The 20484-nt window shown below is 47.2% G+C and overlaps 3 long non-coding RNA genes across 6 annotated transcripts; 1 reads left to right on the top strand and 2 right to left on the bottom strand.

Annotated features, from left to right (window-relative positions):
* Positions 1-3182: 3182 nt before the first annotated feature.
* LOC127341543 (uncharacterized) lies at positions 3183-8599 on the bottom strand. Of its 4 annotated transcripts, none has more exons than XR_007875612.2 (7): positions 8082-8599; positions 7747-7866; positions 7118-7252; positions 5986-6790; positions 3977-5877; positions 3597-3696; positions 3183-3426 (listed from the first exon to the last, which is right to left on the bottom strand). It is a non-coding gene; the product is annotated as an uncharacterized lncRNA (long non-coding RNA). The 4 variants fall into 4 exon arrangements; XR_007875611.2 differs by having other exon boundaries at positions 3977-6114; positions 6640-6790; XR_007875609.2 differs by having other exon boundaries at positions 3977-6790.
* A 141-nt stretch (positions 8600-8740) lies between these two features.
* Positions 8741-10278, top strand: LOC127341545 (uncharacterized). Its single transcript, XR_007875614.2, has 2 exons — positions 8741-9260; positions 9846-10278. It is a non-coding gene; the product is annotated as an uncharacterized lncRNA (long non-coding RNA).
* Positions 10279-10377: 99 nt separating this feature from the next.
* Positions 10378-19401, bottom strand: LOC127341546 (uncharacterized). Its single transcript, XR_007875615.1, has 2 exons — positions 18909-19401; positions 10378-10762 (listed from the first exon to the last, which is right to left on the bottom strand). It is a non-coding gene; the product is annotated as an uncharacterized lncRNA (long non-coding RNA).
* Between the last annotated feature and the right edge of the window lie 1083 nt (positions 19402-20484).

The following is a 20484-nucleotide window of genomic DNA, read 5'->3' as shown; positions in this document are numbered from 1 at the left end:
AGTGATGTGTAAGTAGAATAACTGGGTTAATTAAATGCATATATTTTTTGACAAATCAGTCTAGATTTATTAAGAATCAAAAAACTGTTAAAGTAGACAAAAGTCAAATAAAAGTCCCGTGATGTACTCCATTAATGCACCCAGCGCCGTCATCGCACGAAACGATGTACTCCATTAATGTACTCCCTAGACAACACCTGAAATACAGATAGACACTCCAAAACGACGCCTACAAAAGAAGGGAACAGTGCACCAGCGCCATCGTCGCCCGATCAAAGATCTTACGTTTTCACCCTGAAGATAGTCCCCGCTCTCAAAATAATGTCTCCAACAAGGTCATTGTCAGACACAACCAGTTAAGGCCAGACCTTGGGTTTCACCCTGAAAGGTAGGACTCTGAACTTCACCTGTGTTGCCGCCCCACTTTCATACAACTGCTGCGAATCTCGGAACACCAAGCAAGTTCCTCAACATCGCGGAGACTTGAACCTTCTTTAGCTAATCCTCCTATCCCGCCTTCATGAAATTCTCTGTTTCTGACTTCTTCATGGACCAAAAGTCTCTTAATGTCAACACAGAACAGAGTTTCGCGCCGCTCCCTCCGAAACCAAACGGTCGGAATAAAAGCATGAGTGCGCGTGACTGAATACCACCCGCGATCTAGGTGAAGTAGCCGAAGGCCACCGCCAGCAGACCCGCCGTCCACCGTTGCCACCCCTGTAAGACCCCGCCTCCGCGCGAAGGGGAGTCCATCGGCGCGCCACCACCGCCCCTGCCTTTGGCATCCGGACCCGGCCGCCACAGCCGAACTTTTTATTTATTAAAAAGAGTAGCAAGCATTTCGTGTTGACTTGGGGCCTTGAGATTTCCTGCAGTATCACTGCAGATCGCCAACGAGGCAATGCAGAATCACAGAACCTCACGGTAGGGAGTAGGGAGGACGGAAAACGTTTCCTGATCCGAGTCGTCCTACGTCAGTTCCTACTGTACTTCCCATGCATATAAATACTACTCTGAAAAAACACACACACCATCGTTTCATCCCTTCACCTGCCAATCGAATTAAACCCAAACCCTAATCATCGTTTCCATGGAGGCGGTGGACCACCAGCACCAGATCGGCCAGGCCCGCGACGACTCCATCGACGGCGCCTTCTCCGACCTCGCTGCTATTCGCCGCAGGACCAAGCCCGCTCGGTTCGTCTCCGCTGGCATGTGGCACGGGCAGTCGATCGCTGAGAAGGATAGGGACAAGCAGCTCAGGATGGCCGCTCGCCGCCGTCTGGCGTATGTTGAGGTTACAGATCCGGGCGCGGGGTTGCCCCCAGGTTACCTGGATCACAGCAAGGGGGCCAGGATGCTGGCTGCGATGGGGTACAAGGTCGGCATGGGCATCGGCAAGGAACCGGGGATCCGCATACCGGTGGAGCGCCCTCGCCCCCCTAAAGCCGGGCTGAGCGGCATCCGGGACGCGTCCGACTCTACTGCTGACTGCTGAGAAGTGAGAAGTGAGAACTTGCCCAATGGGTGTGATCTGATTTGTGAATCAGAATTACTTTCCGATGTTGTCTTTTATTTTCATGTGTATATGCTTTAAAGATGTTCAATTAGTTGCCTCAGGTGACAAATACTGCTGTGAATTCTGCCGTTTATCAGTTCCATGATACTGTATACGTTAGTAATATGGGAAACTTAGCATATGATGTTGTCAATTATCAAGTGCTATTACTACTAACAATAATCAGTAATTCGCCAAGCTTTGATATGCTGTCAATGTGAATGACAAAGTGTCAAATCGCTTTTGATTATATCATACATCCAGAATCTCCTTCAAGTCTTGTGTATATACTAGCCATAATAGGCGCGGCGGCACGCGGCATCCTCGAGGTAGCTGGTAGTTGAAAAATAAATGATGCTTCCACACTAAATTACAACGGTCACTAAAAGTGTGATATATAACGGGAGATAAACAATGTTTGAAAATATTTGACATCTTACTTATCCTCGGTAGTGTATCTTCATCTTGTAGTAGTACTGAAAGGAGGTTACCATATCATATTTCGCGAACTTATTTATGTTTCCTGATTTTTCTCAATTTGTCACACCGGTGAATTTTATGCAAGCATGTGTTCTGCTTAGAAGAAATATCTTCATTTTTCCCTCTACTGCTTGGGCTGTCGGTGATCAAATCAATGATTGTACTGCCGAGTGTGCTCAAATCAATGAATATGCTGCCCTCTTTTAGTCTTTCTTATTAGGAGACATGCATGCAAGAGTCGAGAATAACAAAAGAAAATGCGGTCAAGTTGAAGAACCCTCCCGAGTCCCGACACACCAACTTTCTCTTTCACATCTGTCCTATAAAACGGGAAATTGAGACAAAACTAAGTAGCTTAATTGATATTTATAAATATCATATACTCTATACTACTACAACACACTAATTTTAATCCTGGATTCCCTCTATCATATTTAGCACAAGATTCGAGAAAAAAGGGTAAAAAATTCTATTGAATAGTACAATAGCACCAGCAATACAAAATAAAATAGAGAATAACAGACCATACAATATGGATTCCTTCTCTGAATCAATTTATATTCAAAATATTCAGATGGGGGAGGACCTTGACTTGAGAGAAATTCAGAAGCGGCAAAGAAATATTTTTCTTGTATTAAAAAGTAGAATCCATTATGACACGGGGGAGGACCTTGACTCTGAGAGAAATCGTTCTCTCTATGCATCAGCGCGCTTGGGCAATCGATTTGGAAAAAAACCAGAAGTTGGAGCCGATTTGGAAAAAAACCAAAAGTTGGGCCGTGCTCCGACCAGCGATTTGCACTTTGCTAAGGTCTCGGATCACACTATGTGGTAAGCTACTGTGTGAATCTGGTTCATCTATATATGTAATGATGTAAAAGGTTTATTGATATGTAATGATGTAAATGATTTATTCCTTGTATATATGGGAGCTCGCGCGGCAGATAAAGTTTTAGTTCCATATTTGTTGAAACAAAAATAAAATGATACCAACATGTAGTTTTATAAATAATGCAAAGAGTCACTCAGTAATAATAGTAGACCGCGAGAAATAGTTTTGTGTTACGAATAGAAACTCTGTACTATATACATTTATAAAATGCCTTAAGAGGTTCTATGAGATCATGTACCAAAGTAAACCATCTTCGCTAACATCAAATTCGATATATCATAAAATCAACAGTGAGTTTCAGTACTGGAAACATGTGCGTACATTACTCAATATATGGCTTAATTAAAAATATTATTTGTGTGTCAACTCTTTATTTACATGCTTTCGTGGGCGTCCATGTATGTCTCTTTGCAGAGCCATGCCCCAGACCTCTTTTCCCCCTTTCTAAGGGCTCCTGTTTCAGTCTCTGTAATTCTTTTCCAAGTATACATTTAGCCTGTAGCATAGAGAAAATGGCTGATCAGAATCAGTTACAACCAATTTGCATAATCACTTTTCTCGGTGATTCTTTAAGGAATACAAATGATTTATCAAGAAATAGCAAAACGAATGAGCTTCTCATATTGCACTGTGTGTTGGCCTATGCAAAAGACATACCGCGGATACCTTTTCCTAAAATGGAAGCTTACACAAATGATAAGCTTGCTGCTTGACATTTTGTATCTTGGTCTCCAGGATAAGTGCCACAATACCTCTCTTGATAAATCTGTAATGACACATGTATACCTGTTAGATGAAAAAATATATGTAGAAGACACGGTGTTCCTATTTTAATGACAATACACATACTTGAAAACCAACAAAGTGTAACATGTACTCAATGAAAGGTAGCGAAAACCGCAGTAGATGCCTAACTTTGTATGATCAAGAAAAAGGGGGAAAGGACAAATGGATGTAAAGCAACTGAAGCAAGACCAGAATGAGTAGGTTTAGAAGCTAGTGAATAAAAAACAAAAACAAAAACAAAAAAGGAAAAGGCGACATACCTTCAAGTCATGATTTATTTGAATACTCTACACATTGAGGCATAATTCTCGTGACCCTAAATCAACCGGAAATCCCATCTCGGTTATTGATGGTTCAAAACATCAATGAAACAGGAAACTTAAGCACATCAGTACCAAATCAAGTACAATAATATTATACATGGATACTTAGCTACTTGATGTCAGGGTTAATTGGTAGTGTGCGGGATTTCTACAGCAATAGGTAGGTGGATATAAAAATGTGTGGAATTACATGGATACTTAAGGGATTGATATTGCGGCGCATTGAGAGTGTTTAGACTTGCTGAAACCCATTTTATTTAACTGAAGCTTACTCTAAAATTTGAACTAACAAAGAACTACAGATGTGCCAAGGTATAGAAGTGGCAGACGAAATAGAGACAGCACATGATACAAAGTCGTCTTCGGTGGTATCGATTGTACTTAGTTCTATTCAACTTGGGAGTAAATTAGTTGTCTGTTCTATATTATGTGTCGACATGTGCGGTTGCAGCAATTCAGTTTTGGTAGATAACACAGCAGGCAATAAAAAAGGTTGCAGTTCTAGTATACTATACACATTTAATTACATACATAGGGGAAGCTAAGAGAGGTTCAAGTCTCTGCGCTGTTGAGGGGCTTGCTTGGTGTACGGGCTTCACACAGCGGTATGAAAATGGGGGCGACAACACATGTGAAGCGCAGAGTCCTACCTTTCAGGGTGAAAACCCAATGCCTGGCCTTAACTGGTTGTGCCTGGCAGTGACCTTGGTGGAGGCATTGTTTTGAGAGTGGGGACTATCTTCAGAGTGAAAACCTAAGATCTTTGATCGGGCGACGACGGTGTTGGAGCACTGTTCCCTTCTTGGAGGCGTCGTTTTTTGGAGAGTCTGCAATTCATGTGTTGTCATGGTGGTGGATGTATTGCTGTTGTTAGGTCCGTGATACTGTAGCGGGACTTTTGTTTCTTAGTTTTCTTTTCCATTTTTTTGGCTGTGTGCATCCGTAGTGCCATTAGGGTGGTGCGTTGTTGCAGAGGCTGGGTGTAATTGGTATCTCTCGATATTAATATATTCCCTTTATCGAAAAAAACTGACACCGATGTACATTTACTTCAAAAAATAGGGAAATTGATTCTTAGAAGCTAATATGAAAGTGTAAGAGGAAACATAGCTTAAACACGGTAAAAGGTCAGACATCACTACTTATCATACATGCGACCAGTTATACTACAGTTTATAGAAACATGATACAGGTCCATGGAAAGGAGAAAGAGCATGGGTAGCAAATCATCTTGAAGGCTGCTCAGCACTTAAGAGTACACAATACTTATAGTATGTGTACATGGGCTACCATTCTCCTTGTCTGTTCTATATTCGGTGTCGACATGTTCGGTTGCATCAATTCAGTTTTGGTAGATAACACAGTAGGCAATAAAAAAGGGTTGCAGTTCTAGTATACTATACACATTGAATTACATACATAGGGGAAGCTAACTGACACCGATGTACATTTAGTTCAAAAATAGGGAAATTGATTCTTAGAAGCTAATATGAAAGTGTAAGAGGAAACATAGCTTAAACACGGTAAAATGTCAGACATCACTACTTATCATACATGCGACCAGTTATACTACGGTTTATAGAAACATGATACAGGTCCAACGGAAAGGAGAAAGAGCATGGGTAGCAAATCATCTTGAAGGCTGCTCAGCACTTAACATACACAATACTTATAGTATGTGTACAGGGGCTACCATTCTCCTCTAGTTTAATCCATTGCTCAGAAGCCACCCTTGAGACGCCACATAAAACTGTAGATAGGCTTTTGTTTATAGTCATAGGGTAGCACATCCTCCTTGTACGCCAGCCTACTGACAAAACTTGATTTCTAGCTGCCTCCTCCGGTGAAAACGAACCAGTAAACATATTATTAGACCTAGGAAAATAAGAACTCGTCGAACAGAAGAACCGAGTACTATAGAATCTGAAACACAGATTGGGTATTACCGACGCTGTACTGTAAAAGGACACCTTGTCAATGGATCATTCAACACTATCCTTGGAATACACACTATAAACCTGTGTTCTTTTGTTGCATTTGACTGACACAGTGCACACCTCAAATAATGAAGGAAACTGGGCAATCAAACGCAACAACCATATATCAATAGTTCATTCACGTGAATAAAAGGACATGGGAGAACCATATAAGCTATAAATGTTAAAACATACGGTAAGCCAAGAGGCGGTCACAGAAGTAGTCAAAATAGCAAGATGGAAGTTTACAGCTTGGGACTGTATTTGATTTACTCATCTGCCCAGATAAATTTTTCCATCTACTCATCAGAATTGAACTTCAGAAAAAAACCTAAGGTGCGTAGGTGAACAATATAAATCAGACGGTATATTTTAACCTTAGCAGCACTACGAAAAGCAAAACATAAAATCATGAGGAGTGGTTGGCACTGCTCGGTATAGCTTCAGGGCCAAACAATAGTGCCTACAAAATACCTAGTAAAACACAGTGGCATCGCTATATTCACCTAAAACAATATAAATTCATCCATCTAGGTAACCGAGATTTCTTGTTACAGACTTACAGTATTGATCTGAAAAATAATATGACAATGATTTGGGAAACTGAGATTTCTCATAGATTACCTTGTCATATGGGAACCATCCATAATAGTATGAAGAACAATTTTCTCACCAGCCTCAACAAAAGGCAAATGCGCACTGTAAGTAAATAGCTATACTTAGAACTTGGAAGGCACAAGGATTGCACCAAAGTTCGTGGCACATGTAAATTGCACTGAAAAATTAATCCTAGGATTAGCCTGGTCTGTCAAGGAGGCTAACAACCCATGCTAGGAATACAACACTCGTTCCAATATAGATATATTTATCACTACATATGACCAAGTACATCAGATATCTCTGAACAAATAGAAATTAAAGAGAACTGAAAATGGTAGTCAAGAGAAGCACTCTTTTCTAGCCTCTAAACACATAGGATTTGCTTAAATTTTAGTTTTTTCCTTCTACAAAAAGGTTCTCTAAAATCTCACGATTGCGAAAAATATATAAGAAGGTCATGCTATCACAAATATTAAAAGTCTGCCTACTAAGATATACTTACAGATCATGTCGCATATTGCTTGACAGCATTGAAGTAGTAAAATTCTTCAAGGAAATGGATGCCATGACATTACATACTGGCAATGTTCTGTTGTTCTCACGCTTCCTAAGGCACATGTATCTGTCTGGGAAGTATCTACATCAGAAAACTACCGAGGTTAATAATTATATGAAACTAAGCACTTTGGTATTTTATAACAATGTTGGAAGATTCATTTTTCCGATGACGTTAAAAGAGTGGAACAGATATGAGCTAGTTTGATTGTGTTTGTTTGGGAGAAGAATTAGTCACTTGTACTCGAACGGCATAATGTGCATATACAATACAGTCTGTCATGTACGAAGCTGAACTGCAATGAGCTTGGAAAGAAAATGAGAGAATATATTGGTTGCCATAATTTTTATTCGTACAGAAAAATAATTATTAAATTACATAATGTGCACACATAATACAGGTTGTCATGAATCTGAACTGCAATGAGCTTGGAAAGTAAATGAGAGAATATATTGGTTGCCATAATTTGTATTTGTACAGAAAAATTAATTATTAAATTGGGCTTAGTTTCAGATTTTTTTCCATGTAGGAGTAGATAAAATAATGGGCAGTAGGGTGTGTGTTGAGGGACATACCTCGCTTTCAACAATGATAAAATCCAGTTCATATAGATTGGTTCGTGGACTCTCCACTGATGGCCTCGATGCAGCACATATTTCAGTAAGGAAGACTGAGTGCGTGCCTGTGCATTTAACCTACATACATGAAAATATTTATCATCAGGATAAAGATTGAGTTTGAGCTGTCCGTACGGAGACTCAGATACAAAGCAAAACATACACGGATGGTGAGAGCTTATCGTAGTACTACAGATCGAAATATAGATGGGGTAACACCACGATTTGAAAAACGAATCGAATTAGAAAGAGGATGAGGAACAGAAAAAACAAAAGATCAAGTAGAAGCAGACCTGATCTGTCGACCCTGTGATCCTCGACCGGAACGAAGCGGGCTTGGCTCGTTTCTCACGGCAGCGCGACTTCTGCCGCTTCAGCCTAAGGCGGACGCACACTTAGTCGACGAACCGGTGAAGGTGGCTCCCAGCACGACGCCGACGGTGGCCGGCGGCCACGCCGCTGCTCCTAGCGGCGCAGGCTCCCCAAGACCCGGCCGTATAAGGTGGGGCGTCGGTGGCGCTTGACTACCTCCTCCCGGCGACATCGGCTCCTCCCTCTGATGCCCCACGTGTAGCTCCTCCTGGTACGACCGCCCGATGCATCGGCCCATGGCCACGGCTGCCAACGGCCGGCCAGGCAGAGCCCTCGGATGCACAGGGCCATCTCTCGCTTCTCCCGAATACAGTAATTTGGGGAAGATTGAGACGGCCTCGGGGAGTTACGGGCCACCGGGGGCTGCGACTACGGCCGCGGCGGCGAGCGGCAATGCGGCGCCGGAAGGTTGGGCGGCGCTCGTGGGGAGGAACAAAAGGCGGAGGATGGCGTGGGAAAGCACAAGGCAATTTCTATAGACTTAATTTACGGTACCCGGTACTCCAGAATGACGCGGTGGAGTGCCAAGCATATCTAACCGTTCGTGATAAAGGACTAGTGTTAATATTATCATTCTGAAAGTGCCAAAAGGGCAATATGCACTTTAACCATCCTCATGTTTTCCGATAGAGGAGCACCTGTGAGGCTGTTATCGATCAACTGAGCCACCGCGCCCCACGCCCACTGCGCCGCCGCCTCGCTTGATTCGCCCCGGACCCCTCTGCGCCGTCGCTGCTTCGCCTCACCCCGCTGTCTCGGTCGATTCCGCGGCCCCAGGGCCCACTGCACCGCCGCCGCATCTAGGCCTTTTTGGCTGCCTCGCGGCGCCACCTGCTCCGCCGCCGCATTTGGGCCTTGTTGGCTACGTCGCGCCGCTTCCTGGGACGTCCTTGTTGGAAGTCCCATCTTCCTCGGCCGGTTCTGCCCTTGTTGGCCGTCTGGCGGTGCCGCCTCACGCGTCCTGGTCGAAGGGCTCTTCTTCTCCTTTTTTTTTTGCGAATATAGGGCCCTTCTTCTCCAACGTGCGGCTGACCCGTCCGTTATCTTCACCTTCGTCCCGATCGCCTGTGCATTCTTCATTGCTGTGGCGATGTGACCTGGTTAGTTATTGTCTTTCTTTGTGCAGTAAAAGTATGGTACTAGTGGGCATACAACAGTACATTCTTTGCCAAGAATTTAATTGTTTAACGTGTAGCTTGTGTGATAGAACTGGTGGGAAATTTGAAAAGATAGAAACACATAGTTTCTGATATCATACCTTGTTTTGAACCAAACTGATGTTAGAAATTCTACTAAAATTTTCGTTCGATTTGGAGCCAATCAGTTGATGTATCCTGATGTTTTTATTTATGGGTTCTGTCAGACTGTGTTGTTCAGCCGTCTCTGGTTCATGTATACCCTAAAGATAGAAACACAAAGTATTGTCTCCGATATCATATCTAGTTTTGAACCAAACTGATGTTACAAATTTTACTGATTTTTTCACTGGATTTGGAGCCAATCAGTTGATGTATCCTGATGTTTTAATTTATGAGTTCTGTTAGACTATGTTCAGACGTCTCTGGTTCATGTATATAGATCTGAACCAAATTAAAATTGTGTGAATGGATAGTTGTTGCGTTTTATAATATTTTGGGCAGACATGACATGTACATGTACTAAGTATGATGGTTTGATAATGGCAGGTTTGGATGATGGATGATATTGGTGAAACAGAGGTGAGAGAAGAATATATTACGATGGTCAGTCAAATATTTGATAGCGAAGAACAAGGTTACGAGCACTACAACAAATATGTGAAAGAGAAAGGGTTCGATGTCAGATTGGACTAGAAGAGTATGTGGCTGGGACCAAAGAAGTAAAAAAAAGACGGTTTGTCTGTTCCAAAGAAGGTTACCGTTTGCAGAAGTATTTTGAAGCAACTGAGCAAAAGAGATAGACATGAAGTTTGGTTACAGTTTCTGTTTCCTGTATGTACGGAGACCTGAAGTTTGGTTACATGTTCTATTTCCTGTAAGGATTGCTTTGTTCCGTAGACAATATTGCTTGTGTGTTACTGCGGCTAGTTCAAAAATATTGAGTGCAATTGACCTTGTTGCTCTGTTGGTTTTGATCATATTTGTAATTCAATTTCTGTATGCCTGTTGACAACGAAGTGGATACAGAGAGTGAAGCAAGGGTTTGCGATTATGAAATATCTGTGTGTAACCTTCAGACTATGATGAATCTGACATTACCTATATAATGAAAGACCGGATTACACGATATATAATCTTTACCCTAGAGGGTGGGAGTCAGTAATCTAGCTACATACAATATTAGCATGAACCAGAAAAGTTCACCGCATTTCCTAGATTTGCATTTTTCGTCTTCGAGTCTTTTATCATGACATATGTTCTTGTCTTTGTACTCTGAACATACATAGTCCACTTTGTTCTCCAGTTGTAAAAGGTGTTCTTTCTTCTTGTTCACACAAGGTTCACCGGTGAAACCAATGAATCATCCAGAGTTCCAGACTATTGTTTGAAGCCATGGTGCAGTAGTTAACCATCTGTTCTGCATACTTGTTGAGCAGGTCCTCCCGGATTGACAAACTACAACCCTGCACACATTACACACATCAAACCAGAGAAAATTTAGTAAAATGCAATTCAGAAAGATACTGCAGAATTTTGTATATGAGTTACAGAAGAAATATCACTTCTGCCACATTACATATTAGATAGCACATACGTCCGTAGTTTTCAGTGTAGTAGATGCGTCGCACTACCGGTTCGTTGCAATCACACTTAAGCTCTGACAGGTCACAGTCATCTAAGTCAGGTTGGCTCTTACACTAATCATGAACACATATCAGGTTGGCTCTTACAGATTAAAGTATTGGCAGAAATTCATGCCATGCCCTACAAAACCATCACTACAAGGAAAAGGCCTATTGCCGGCGCACCAAAAAGGCCTATTGCCGGCGCACTAGAAGCCCGCCGGTGGGAACAGGCCGGTGATAATCGCTTATTGCCGGCGCACCAGTTGGTGCGCCGGGGATACCAAAAAGGCCTATTGCCGGCGCACTAGAAGCCCGCCGGTGGAAACAGGCCGGTGATAATCGCTTATTGCCGGCGCACCAGTTGGTGCGCCGGTGGTAACTCGCGTTATCCCCGGCGAACCTGTCTTGTTCGCCGGCGGTAGGTTATACAAGAAAACAAAAAAAAATCAAATCTAGATCTAGATCTAGATCTAGCTAATCAGTGGTTGTCGTCTCTGCGCCGGTGCAGGATGATGGCGGAAGCTCCCGAGGTCATCGCGTCGGTGTAGGAGGAGGAGGAGTAGGCCGGAGGTGGAGGAGCCCGGAGTAGGTGGGGGAGCCCGGAGTTGATGGAGGTGGCCGGAGTTGGTGGAGGAGGCCGGAGGTGGTGGAGGAGGCCGGACGTGGTGGAGGAGGCCGGAGGTGGTGGAGGAGGCCGGAGGTGTTGGAGGAGGCCGGAGGACGTTGTGGCCGTCGGTGGCCATCGTGGCCGTCGGTGCAGAGGTCGCCGGAGTAGCTCGCCGCAGTAGCTCGATGTAGTAGATGAGGAGGAGGAGGAGGAGGAGGAGGAGGAAAAGAGAAGGAAAATGTGAAAGTGAGGAGCACAGGCAGGTGTGGAGTATATATATACCATAGGTTACTGCCGGCGCACCAAGTAGGGTGGTGCGTCGGGGGTAATTTTTTTCTTTTTTTCTCCCAAATCTTAAATCTGAAAAAAGTCCTGTTTCTGTTTTGAATTTGACGAATCCATTTTTTCTCCAAACGGCCGTAGGCCGTTGAATTCGAATAGGAAATTTCGAGTAGATCGATTTTGATATAAAAAAGTTTTTCATCGGAGGTCGTATGCAACCAGAAATCCCGTTTTACTGAAAGATGACGCCATTTTGCATAATATATCAAAATTCTGGTTTTCCAATTTTGATGAAAGCTAGATTACATAATACATGGGCAGTTCAAAGGATTTTATTTTTTGAATTTTTTATCATTTTCTTTTATTTTTTTCAAAACTGAAAAGGCGGTCCCGGGGGGGGGGGGGTGTAGAGGGAAAATTATGGCTGCCCTTACCGCCGGTGCACCATTATGCTCCAGCGCCGGCAATAAGAAACTTACCACCGGCGCGCCAACATGGTGGTGCGCCGGCAGTAAGGGGCTCGATTTTTCCGGCCTGGTCTGGTCCTCTTTGAAATTTATCGCCGGCGCATCTTTTTTGCTTGTGCGCCGGCAGTAAGCCTCCATCGCCGGCGCGGCGCTTATTGTTGTTTAATCAGTTGCTAGTAGAGTAGTAGTAGCAAGTTTGCTTAGCCACAAATAAGGCATGCACCTGTACGTGCATCTACCACTAGTAGTAGTTTGTTGTTAGTGTGAAACTTCTAGGTAGAGCAAGTGGGCACGAAGCAAACAAGAACCTGCAAGGCTGCAGGAGATAGACTGACAAAGATGGAAGGTGATAAGCTGCAGTGATAAGCTGAAGAATGTCAGGATAGAGTATCAGAGAAGTGCGGCTGAAATTCTCAGCTTCCACTAGTCAAGTGTTCACACTAGAGGTGTAGTACGTGAGCTGGTTTGTGTAGCTCACTAGTAGTATAAATAGCCCCCCATTGTATCAGTTCAACACCAAGCAGTAACCAAGTGAGTGAAGAAAACGCAGCTTCTATTGCTGCACCAAAAACTGCTCGTGTCATTCAGTTCTATTTGAGTCTGTGTGTCCACTATATGTGTGAGTAGCAACAACTCTAAGTAGTAGAGCTGTCAATTGGTATCAGAGCAACCTGGGAGATGTCGGCACCACCACCTCTCCAGCAGCGGCGTGCGTCTGCAACCCCTCCTCCGGCAAACGAGCGACGGCGATCGCCAAGTCGGGGACGGAGCAGGGTGCGACACGGCGGGGGCGAGGTCGTGGTACAGCGGGAGGTGATCCACGAGATGACTAGCGGCGGAGGCGGCGGTACGAGCCTCGTCTTCCCGATGCTCAAGCGCGGAGACTACACCAACTGGGCCATGGTGATGGAGGTGAACCTGCAGGCGGCATCGCTCTGGGACGCGATCGAGGACACCGCAGTCTCTCGGCGAGAGGACAAGCAGGCCTTGGCGGCACTGCTCCGCTCCACTCCACCCGAGATGCATCCGATGCTGATCGGGAAGGGGAGCGCCAAGGCGGAGTGGGAGGCGATCAAGGTGCAGCACCAGGGCAACGATCGTGTGCGCGATTCACGCGTGCGGCGGCTGCGGACAGAATTCGAGACGATCGCCTTCAAGAACGGCGAGCGCATCGACGAGTTCGGGTTGCGCATCACGAACCTCGCCGCCACCATGCGCTCCCTCGGGGATACCTGCGATGATGAGAAGATAGTAAGGAAATTCCTCTCTGTCGTCCCAAAACAGTTTGTGCAGATCGCTTTCTCGATGGAGACGATGATGAACCCGGCCACACTCACCGTGGAGGAGGTTGTCGGACACCTTCAGGCCGTCGAGGATCGCCTGAACCCTGAGCAGGGCACCACTGCCTCCGGTGGCAACTTGCTGCTGACAGAGAAGCAGTGGGAGGACAGAAGGAGGAAGCAGCGGGGAGGCGACTCTGGCGGGAACGGTGGCGGTGGACAAAAGGGTGGCAAGCCACCGCCCAAGTCCTCGCTATCGCAAGGCTCCAGCAGCAACGCTGACCGCGTAAACTGCCACTATTGTGGCAAGAAGGGGCACTGGAAGCGCGATTGCCGCAAGAAGCAGCGCGACGAAGCTGCTGCGGCGGCGCACCTGATCCAGGACGAGAATGGCGGAAAAGCAGACCCGGAGCTGCACATGGCCACCGTCGTCGAGCCCGCATCTCCTGCACCGCTCGTGCAGGCCTCCTCGACATCGACTGATCCACCTGCACTGCCTACGGGGGAGCAGGTGTATCTCAACGAGGAGCGCGCCCGCGTCGTGTTCAGGCGCACGGCGCACGACACTGACGCAGCGTGGTACCTCGACACGGGAGCGTCGAACCACATGACCGGCGACGACAGCGTCTTCGCCGAGCTGGACAGGACTGTCTCCGGCAAGGTGCGCTTCGGCGATGGATCGGTTGTCGACATCTGCGGCCGCGGAACCGTCCTCTTCGTCATCAACAACGAGCGACATCACGAGCTGGCCAGCGTGTACTGGATCCCACGGCTCAAGTCGAACATCGTCAGCATTGGGCAGCTAGACGAGCTCGGGTACCCCACCCACGTCGAGCACGGCTACATGGAGGTCCGCGATCGTGCCAAGGTCCTGATCGCCAAGGTGCCAAGGACGACGAACAGACTCTACGTGGCGCAGCTCCAAATCGTGCAGCCAGTGTGTCTGGCGGCGCACGCCAATGACGACGCGTGGCGCTGGCACTCACGCTTCGTCCATCAGAGCTTCGATAGCCTCGAGAAGATGTCGAGGAAGGGAGTGGTGCGCGGTCTCCCCACCATCAGCCATGCCGAGCAGCTTTGCGAAGCCTGCATCGCGGGGAAGCACCGGCGCTCCCCATTTCCTGCAGCAACCAAGTACCGTGCCACGACGCCTCTTGAGCTCGTGCACGGTGACCTCTGCGGTCCAATCTCGCCAGCAACACCGGGAGGGAAGAAGTACTTCCTCTTGCTCGTCGACGACAACAGCCGGTACATGTGGCTGTACCTGCTCAGGTCGAAGGATGAGGCAGCTGCGGCAATTCGGCGTTTCCAGGCCGAGACGGAGAAGGAGACGCAGCGTCCTCTGCGCGTGCTCCGCACTGATCGGGGCGGCGAGTTCACGGCGAACGAGTTCGCCGAGTGGTGCGCAGAGCATGGCGTCCAGCGTCACCTCACTGCCCCCTATTCTCCACAACAGAATGGGGTAGTGGAACGGCGGAACCAGACGATCGTTGGCGCCGTCCGGAGCATGCTCAAGGCGAAATCCGTCCCAGCTAAGTTCTGGGGAGAAGCGGCAGCAACAGCGGTGTTCGTCCTAAACAGATCCTTGACAAGGAGCCTGGAAGGGAAGACACCATTTGAAGCCTGGTATGGCAGAAAACCTAGCGTTCACTTTCTTCGCGTATTCGGCTGCAAGGCATACGCGAAGGAGACGAAACCAGGCTTGAAGAAGCTTGAGGACCGCAGCCGCCCGATGGTGATGCTTGGGTATGAGGAAGGAAGCAAGGCGTATCGCCTATATGACCCGGAGAAGAAGTGCCTCCATGTCTCCCGCGACGTCATCTTCGACGAGGCCGCGAGCTGGGATTGGGGAGAGCACAATGACGGCGCCGCCACTCTCGCTGTGGAGAGTTGGACGATGTCGCAACCAACGGCAGCACCGTCGGAGAAACCAGCTGAAGCGGCACCTGCATCAAGCTCTCCTTCGCCGTCACCACAGGTAGCATCGGCTCCGACTGGGCCGCCATTGGTGGGTCGGCCCATCTCTGCGGCATCAGACCAGCCCGTGCGTTTCGTCTCTCCACCAGCAGATGGAGGCATCGAGAATCTGGATGCTGGAGTTGACCCAAGTCTCGCTCGCTATCGCAACATTCGAGACTTCATCAACCCAGATGAGGAGAATCCAGGGCGGGCGGAGCGCCTCCTCCTCACTCCCACAGGCGAGCCAGCAACGCTCGCCGAGGCCGAAGGAGACGAAGATTGGCGGCTCGCCATGGTCGATGAGCTGCAGTCAATCGAGGAGAACCAGACATGGTCACTTGCTGATCTGCCGCCGGGTCACAAGCCCATCGGATTGAAGTGGATCTTCAAGCTCAAGCGTGACGCCGACGGTCACGTCCTCAAGCACAAGGCCAGGCTCGTCGCGAAGGGATACGTCCAGCGGCTAGGGATTGACTTCGATGAAGTCTTTGCCCCCGTTGCGCGACTGGACTCTGTCAGGCTCCTGATCGCCGTCGCTGCCCAATTCAAGTGGGAGGTCCACCACATGGACGTGAAGACGGCATTCCTCAACGGTGATTTGGGGGAGGAAGTGTATGTGACTCAGCCGCCAGGATTCGTCGACGGCAACAACTCGAGCAAGGTGATGCGCCTCCACAAGGCACTCTACGGTCTCCGTCAGGCCCCGCGCGCATGGAACACCAAGCAACATGCCGTGCTGGTGTCACTCGGTTTCGTGCGGAGTGCTTCGGAGCATGCCGTGTACACTCGTGGAGAGGGTGACTCACGACTCCTGCTCGGCGTCTACGTCGACGATCTCGTCGTCACAGGAGGGAGCACCACTGCAATCTCAAGCTTCAAGCAGCAGATGTGCAGCAAGTTCAAGATGAGCGACCTGGGCTTGCTCACCCTGTACCTGGGAATCGAGGTATGTCAGGCTCCTGGCCACATCACGCTGAAGCAGAGCGCCTTCGCAGCGAAGGTGCTCGAAAAGGCGGGCATGGCTGACTGCAACGCAGCTCATGTGCCGATGGAACCAAGGCTGAAGCTCTCGAAGAGGAGCACGAATCCTCCGGTCGACGTCACGCTGTACCGCAGCATTGTCGGCAGTCTGCGTTACCTCGTGCACACGAGGCCGGACATCAGCTTCGCCGTTGGCATGGTGAGCCGCTTCATGGAAGCGCCCACCACGGAGCACCTGAGTGCTGTGAAGCACCTGCTCCGCTACATTGCGGGGACGATCGACACCGGCTGTTCGTTCTCCTCCGCGCCAGAAGGTGCACACCTGATCGGCTACAGCGATGCAGATCATGCTGGTGATATCGATGACAGGAAGAGTACTACAGGTACACTCTTCTTCTTCGGAAATTGCCCAGTGTCATGGCAGAGCCAGAAGCAAAGGGTGGTGGCATTGTCGTCCTGCGAATCTGAGTACATCGCAGATGCGACGACGGCGTGTCAAGGTGTTTGGCTCGGCCGTTTGCTCGGCGACTTGCTGGGATCTGCTCCTCTCGTCGCTAATCTGCTCGTGGACAATAAGTCTGCGATCCAACTATGCAAGAATCCAGTGTACCATGACCGTAGCAAGCACATCGACACGCGGTACCACTACATCAGGGACTGCATTGAGGATGGAACTGTCACGGTCGAGTACATCGGCATAGAAGACCAACTCGCAGATATTCTGACCAAGGCACTTGGTCGCGTTCAGTTTCAAAATCTGCGAAAAAGAATTGGCGTCATCAACCTCTACCGCAACTAGATTAGGGGGAGAATTGTTGTTTAATCAGTTGCTAGTAGAGTAGTAGTAGCAAGTTTGCTTAGCCACAAATAAGGCATGCACCTGTACGTGCATCTACCACTAGTAGTAGTTTGTTGTTAGTGTGAAACTTCTAGGTAGAGCAAGTGGGCACGAAGCAAACAAGAACCTGCAAGGCTGCAGGAGATAGACTGACAAAGATGGAAGGTGATAAGCTGCAGTGATAAGCTGAAGAATGTCAGGATAGAGTATCAGAGAAGTGCGGCTGAAATTCTCAGCTTTCACTAGTCAAGTGTTCACACTAGAGGTGTAGTACGTGAGCTGGTTTGTGTAGCTCACTAGTAGTATAAATAGCCCCGCATTGTATCAGTTCAACACCAAGCAGTAACCAAGTGAGTGAAGAAAACGCAGCTTCTATTGCTGCACCAAAAACTGCTCGTGTCATTCAGTTCTATTTGAGTCTGTGTGTCCACTATATGTGTGAGTAGCAACAACTCTAAGTAGTAGAGCTGTCACTTATTTGGTGCGCCGGCAACATGTTCCACCGGCGCACGTCCAAGGTGGTGCGCCGGCACCACTTGCCTCCACCTATAGGCCTTTTCCTAGTAGTGCATATTAATACTGACATTCAAGTGTAGATTGTGTGTCTTTTGTCATGACAGCCAATTTGATGGTCGTGATCTCAACTTTGAATCTACAAACAAAATTCAACTTCCAAGCTTATTTTATAGGTAAAAAATCGTAGCTCATGTAACGCCACTGGGATAACAGCAATTCTAAATCCCTAACATGAACATCTTTACTATTAAATTGGAATAGGTGGTGCTTGGTTCCACTACTGGATTGGATAGTACTTTTCTTTTTTCCTTCATTATGTTATTAATTAGAGCTTAGTACCTTACGAGGCCAGGAGTCTATAAGAACCAAGCAAGTAAAAAACCATCTCAAAAAACTAGCCTAACCAGGCAAAAAAGGACACCAAGGCCAGGCACTGATTTTTCCCGTAAACGTCTCTATGCACTCAACAAAAGGCCTACCTTAGTGTTTATAATTTCAAATTTACAGAACTTGAGTTAAATTATCAAACAAAAAAAGGGGATAGTAATAATTAAGGTTTAAAATTACGGGACAATACTCATGATCTATCTGAATTTGAATTATCAAAAAGTTTGAATGTTTGTAGGCCATCAAGTGCAAAACTGTGGAGCTCGATTCCACTTTCATGCAATATTAGGACACAGGTGATACTGTCTCTTATAGATGGACTGAGTCTTCTGTGTATAACTGCAACTCGTCCATTAATGCAAAACATTACAAAGTTCACTGCGATTTTACTCTTCTTAGAATCTAAGTTATGTTCTACAAAAAAAATCAGCATTGTAGATGCATCCGTGGAGCTGAAAGAAACACCGGTGACAACGAGCATGATTTATGATTGATGATGCAGCTACGTGCGGGCTAGCTAGTCAATTTTAAAACCGACACTGTCACCCACCAAAGCAAAACAGAGACTGGCCCTAACAGCAACTACAAATCCATCGCTAAGAAATTGACAGGTAGCAATAAATCGAATGGAAAAATAAGAGGGATTTGGGATTGGGATGATCCTCACATTCTAAAATCTGAACTCATCTCGGTTCAGCTCGATGTGGTGCTGCAACGTTCATCCGTCCAGGAAGCCGACCACCTAGATGCCACGGCCGCTGCTACCTTTCCCCCGCCTCGCCGGCGATGCGAGCCAACCACCACTCCGCCCACCCGTCGCCGCAAATCCATCGAGGGAGCCGAAGACCTTGACGCCACCGCCGCTCCTACCTTTGCCCAATCTCGCCGCCGCAGAGAGCCGAGGGTCGGACGCCACGGCCGCGCGGCGCCTCTCCCATCTGCTGGGGGCCTGGATGCCACGCCCGGGCGGCGCCTCGTCTCCCTACCAGGTCGCCTCCTCCTGCGCGCATCCGTCGGGGGGGATGCACGCGACGGCCGCGCGGTGCCTCGTCCCCCTCCCCGATCGGCTCCAGCTCCGTTTCCCCCGACGCCGCCGGGAACAACTCAGCTAGGGTTCGTCCAGGAGATAAGCTGTTTGAGACGAAATGGATAAAAAATGCAAAAGCACCCTCACAAAAACATAGATACATGTCTATACCCCTATCCGGAGGAAGCTAGTATGAGAAATTGTTTTTTGACCCTCCAATGGAGGTACTCCGCCAGCTTCGGATCAAAGTTTACCTGGTACTCTAGGTCCTGATTGTGGAGTACGGGCGATCGTTAGCCGCCTGATCGGCTAAAATGAATGGCTCCTATTCATTTAGGGGTACCGCAGTATAAATGTTGGTCAAAGCAGTGCCTCCACATGAACTGAACCCACCACGAATAAAATAGGGAGACAAAAAGGACAGCTGATCAGAGGATCAAATAAGCTACACGTACCCGGACTTGAAACAGATACCTTACCACGTGAAAATCAAACCAAACCAGAATAGACAGAAATTCCAAGACGACCTCAGAGATGCACACCAAATAATAACAGGGCATACAAATACACGTGTCAACATCACAGGTGCATAAAAAGTAAATTCAAAATTATGAGAAAAATCAAAGTGGTTAACGTATAGTATAGTACTTATATTGAAATAGTATTGAACTATTTCCATGTTGCAAAGCCTGAAAGACGAGCCAAACAAAGTTTCCACACACACAAACTATACCTCATCCATGAATCCATCATACTCCCCTATGCTCACCTTGCTAAGTCACATACAACCTTGTCGACGGAGGAGATCCATGGTCATGTTGAGGGAAACGAAAGGTTCTGTGGTGGCAACACACAAGAAACAAATATTGTGTGTGAGAGAGAGTTGATAGGGGTGTTAGTCTTAATGCTTTATGATTAACCTACAGCAGATATCAATCTCATGATTGGAACACCTAATCATATGCAAATAAGTGGTGGTACCAACCAGAATTGAGAGATTGCCCATAGCGTACGTGGGCTATCGCCTTCTTGTCGCGTGGAGTTGGTCGGTGAAATGGTGACACGAACCAGAATTGAGAGAATATGATGAGGTTAACAGGTCACGTCTCGCCTCCTGCCGAGTAAACATCTAAACCCTTAGGAGATGTTGTGGACGATTCTAAAGAATGTTCGTCATGGTGTCTTTGGTTTTTTCAACTGGTGTGCTACTGCTGAT

The sequence above is a fragment of the Lolium perenne genome, chromosome 3 (assembly GCF_019359855.2).
Source record: "Lolium perenne isolate Kyuss_39 chromosome 3, Kyuss_2.0, whole genome shotgun sequence".
NCBI classification, from domain to species: Eukaryota; Viridiplantae; Streptophyta; class Magnoliopsida; order Poales; family Poaceae; genus Lolium; species Lolium perenne.
The sequence above is the reverse complement of the archived record's forward strand: the minus strand, read 5'-3'. Positions and strand labels throughout refer to the sequence as shown.